Source organism: Ranitomeya variabilis, chromosome 2, assembly GCF_051348905.1.
Source record: "Ranitomeya variabilis isolate aRanVar5 chromosome 2, aRanVar5.hap1, whole genome shotgun sequence".
NCBI classification, from domain to species: domain Eukaryota; kingdom Metazoa; phylum Chordata; class Amphibia; order Anura; family Dendrobatidae; genus Ranitomeya; species Ranitomeya variabilis.
In genome coordinates, this window is record NC_135233.1 from 234,480,075 (window position 1) to 234,485,461 (window position 5,387).

The window sequence follows — 5,387 nt, forward strand, 5'->3', positions numbered from 1 at the left end:
CAGATCACTACACCTGCACACTGCAGAACATTACACCTGTATCCTGCAGATCACTACACCTGAACCCTGCAGATCACTACACCTGTACCCTGCAGATCACTACACTTGTACCCTGCAGATCACTACACCTGAACCCTGCAGATCACTACACCTGTACCCTGCAGATCACTACACCTGTACCCTGCAGATCACTACACCTGTACCCTGCAGATCACTACACCTGTACCCTGCAGATCACTACACCTGAACCCTGCAGATCACTACACTTGTACCCTGCAGATCACTACACCTGAACCCTGCAGATCACTACACCTGTACCCTGCAGATCACTACACCTGAACCCTGCAGATCACTACACCTGTACCCTGCAGATCACTACACCTGTACCCTGCAGATCACTACACCTGAACCCTGCAGATCACTACACCTGTACCCTGCAGATCACTACACTTGTACCCTGCAGATTACTACACCTGTACCCTGCAGATCACTACACCTGTACCCTGCAGATCACTACATCTGCACCCTGCAGATCACTACACCTGTACCCTGCAGATCACTACACCTGTACCCTGCAGATCACTACACCTGTCTCCTGCAGATCACTACACCTGAACCCTGCAGATCACTACACCTGTCTCCTGAAGATCACTACACCTGTATCCTGCAGATCACACTTGTGCCCCACAGATCACACCTGACCCCTGCAGATCATACTTGTAGGTAAGGTGCATTGTTCATAAGTTCTTGTATTGCAGACCCTGAAATGGTGGCTACAAGTGCTATAAATATAAAATCAGTATTAATGACACCGCTTATCTATATAATATGCACTACTTAAACAATATGCAATGTATTATTACTAGATCCTATACAAGCAACCCACACAAGACCATAGGCATTCATCACATAAATCACTGGAGCTAATTTCTGAGAGCAGACTCCTCCAGCCTTAATATCAGTCTACATCTGTTTCTAATGATTATATTATGTTTTCTCCCTGGCAGCCGTGCTTGTTATGAATAAATGATTACATGAAGCAGAGCCGGCCAGTGGGTATCCATTCATGGGCTAAGTGCAGCGCTGCAGGAATGGAGGCTTGCAGTTGCTATACTCACCACCGGATGGCAGCCCATCATTTCCTATTACCAGCCGTCACACACTCTAGAGAGGTGAATACACCAATGACTAAGTTGGCGCAGGAAATACATATATATTTACAGTTGAAACCAGAAGTTTCCATCCACTATAAAAAGACGCACATGCATGTTTTTTTCAATATCTGACATAAAATCAGAATCAACATTTCCCATATTAGGTCAGTTAGGATTACCATAATTATTATTTGCCAAATGCCAGTATCCTCACCCATCCCCTGCAGACTGTGAGCCCTCGCGGGCAGGGTCCTCTCTCCCTATATACCTGTGTGCCTTGTTTTTTGCTCATGTTTAATGTATTTGTCTATGTTTGCCCCCTTTTCACATGTAAAGCGCCATGGAATAAATGGCGCTATAAAAATGTACAATAGTAATAATAATATTTATGAGAGAGAGAGAATGTTTTAAGGCATTTTTATTACTTACTGCAAAGTCAAAAGTTTACATACATTTCATTAGTATTTGGTACCATTGCCCTTAAACTGAATGATTTGGGTCACACATTTGGGATATCCTTCCACAAGCTTCTCACAATAGTTGGCCGGTAGTTGGGCCCATTCCTGCTGACAAAACTGGTGTAACTGATCGAGGTCTGTAGGTCGCCTTGCTCGCACCGGCCTTTTCAGCTTTGCCCATACATTTTCAATAGAATTGAGATCAGGGCTTTGTGATGGCCACTTCAAAACATTGACTTTATCATGAAGCCACTTTGTTACTATTTTGGCAGTATGCTTCAGGTCATTGTCCTTTTGGAAGACACATTTCCGCCCAAGCTTTAACTTCCTGGCTGCTGTGTTGAGATGTTGCTTCAGTATTGCCACATAATCTTCTTTTCTCATGATGCCATCTATTTTGTGAAGTGCACCAGTCCCTCCTGCAACAAAACAACCCAACATGATGCTGCCACCACCATGTTTCACAGTTGGGATGGTGTTCTTAGGCTTCCAAGCTTCTCCCTTTTTCCTCCAAATGTAACGATGGTCATTATGCCCAAAATGCTCAATTTTAGTTTCATCAGACCACAGGACATGTCTCTAAAAAATTAATTTTTTTGTTGCTGTGTGCATTTGCAAACAGTAATCTGGATTTCTTTATATTTATTTTGAAGTGATGGCTTCTTCCTGGCAGAGTGGCCTTTCAGCCCATGTTGATGCAGTAGTTGTTTCACTGAGGATTGTGACACAATCTTATCAGTTTCCGCCATCATCTTTGCAAGGTCTTTCGCTTTTGTCCTTGACATGCACATGTTAGACCAAAGCACGTTCATCTCTGGAACACAGAACCCGTCTCCTCCCTGAGCGGTAAGATGGCTGGACATTCCCATCTTGTTTGTACTTACCCGTATATACTCGAGTATAAGCCAACCCAAGTATAAGCAGAGACCCCTAAATTTGCCACAAAAAAATGGGAAAACTTAATGACTCGAGTATAAGCCCAGGGTGGGAAATGCAGCAGCTACCGGTAAATTTCAAAAATAAAAATAGATACCAATAAAAGTAAAATTAATTGAGATATCAGTAGGTTAAGTGTTTTTGAATATCCATATTGAATCAGGAGCCCCATATAATGCTCCATACAGTTCATGATGAGCCCCATAAGATGCTCCATACAAAATACGCCCCATATAATGCTCCATACAAAAAATATGCCCCTTATAATGCTACACAAAGGGTAATAATGGCCACATAAGATGCTTTCTAGAATATTATGCCCCATATAATGCTCCATAAAGGTTCATGGCCCCATAAGATGCTCCACAGAAGAATATGCCCCTTATGCTGCTGCGATTAAAAAAAAGAAGACATACTCACATCTCGTCTCTGGGCACCAGGTGCAGGAGTCGCCGCTGGCTCAGGCCCCGGCACTTGCGATATTCACCTGTCCCTGTACTACCACCGCGCACTGATGTGTTTTCCGAGTCCTGTGGCTGTGACTGTTCAGGCAGAAGGCGCGCACTAAACACGTCATCGCGCCTATGGGAGTGGATTAGCGTTGATTTTCATTACTTTAATGAGTGGTACCACGTGACCGCTGAACACAGGAACAAGCTGCCGACGCGTGGCGGAGACCATCGGAGAAGCAGGGACGTGCAGAGACCGTGCCGGGAGAAGGTGAGTATGATGTGACAGCTGCAACTCCTGCCACTCCCCCTCCCCTGCGACCCCCTGGGACAATGACTCCAGTATAAGCCGAGAGGGGCATTTTCAGCCTAAAAAAATGGGCTGAAAATCTCGGCTTATACTCGAGTATATACGGTACATATAATTGTTTGTACAGATGAATGAGGCACCTTCAGGTTTCTTGAAATTGTAGCCAAGGATGAGCCAGACTTGTGCAAGTCCACAATTCTCTTCCTGATATCTTGGCTGATTTCTTTAGACTTTCCCATGATGCTACACAAAGAAGCAGTGTGTTTCAGGTGTGCATTAAAATACATCCGTTTCAGGTGTGTCTCTAATTAACTCAGATGTTGCCAAAAAAAGAGGCTTCCAAACACATGACCTCATCATATGGGCCGTCCAGAATTGTTTAAAGGTATAGTATTCTTAGTGTATGCAAACTTTTGACTTTGCATTAAGTAATAAAAATGCCTTAAAGCATTTTCTCTCTCATTATTCTGGCATTTGGCAAATATTAATAACTAGATGGTGGCCTGATTCTAATGTATCGGTATTCTAGAATATGTATGTAGTTTATTTATGAAGTTTTCAGAATAATGCAATTTATACACAGGATTCCACCGGTCGGGCGCAACCAATTAGCGAAACGTTGTTCAAATTCCGTGCCAATTCGCTGCCGGACTGCGCCTGTCGTTGATTGATCACGCCCGGCCGCGAACAATCAGTGAAGCAAGGGCCTGCTCCAGGTTTTTGAGGGCCCCGGGCGAAAGAGTCTCAGTGGGCCTCCCTCTTTAACACATACCACGATTCATGATGCACAGATACAGCAGAGAAATATAGCACAGCCAAGTAGCATATAACACAGCCCACGTAGCATATCACACAGCCCACGTGGTATATAGCACAGCCACGTAGTATATAACACAGCCACGTAGTATATAGCACAGCCCCGTAGTATATAGCAGACACGTAGTATATTGCCCAGCCACGTAATATATTGCACAGCCACGTAATATATTGCACAGCCATGTAATATATTGCACAGCCACGTAATATATAGCACAGCCACGTAATATATAGCACAGCCACGTAGTATATAGCACAGAGACGCAGTATATAACACAGGCCACGTAGTATAGAGCACAGCAATGTAGTATATTACCAGCCACGTAATATATACCACAGCCACGTAGTATATAGAACAGAGACGTAGTATATAACACAGCCCATGCAGTATGTAACACAGCCCACGTAGTATATAGCAATGTGGGCACCATATCCCTGTTAAAAAAAAATAATTAAAATAAAAATAGTTATATACTCACCTTCCGTCGGCCCCCGGATCCAGCCCAGGCGTTTTCCGCTGCTCCTCGCGACGCTCCGGTCCCAAGAATGCATTGCGGTCTCGCGAGATGATGACGTAGCGGTCTTGCGAGACCGCTACGTCATCATCTTGCGAGACCGCAATGCATGGACCGGAGCATTGTGAGGAGCAGCGGGAAAGGCGACGGAAGGTGAGACTATAATGATTTTTTATTTTGTTTATTATTTTTAACATTAGATCTTTTTACTATTGATGCTGCATAGGCAGCATCAATAGTAAAAAGTTGGTCACACAGGGTTAATAGCAGCGTTAACGGACTGCGTTATACCGCGGCATAACGCGGTGTAACGCAGCCATTAACCCTGTGTGAGCGCTGACTGGAGGGTGCACTGACATAGAGTAGGAAGGGGCGAATTCGCGGCCGGACTGTGCCCTTCGCTGATTGGTTGCAGCCTGGCGGCCGTGACCAATCAGCGACGCGGAATTTCCGTGACAAACAGACAGACAGACATACAGACGGAAGTGACCCTTAGACGATTATATATATATATACTGTAGATTATGGTAATCCTAATTGACCTAAAACGGGAAAGGCATATTCTGTTTTTATGTCAGATATTGAGAAAAACCTGCATATGTGTCTTTTTATATAGTATATGTAGGCTTCTAGTTTCAACTATATATGTGTGTGCATATATATATATATATATATATATATATATATATATATATATACACACACACAGTACTATGCAAAAATTTTAAGCAGGTGAGGAAAAAATGCTA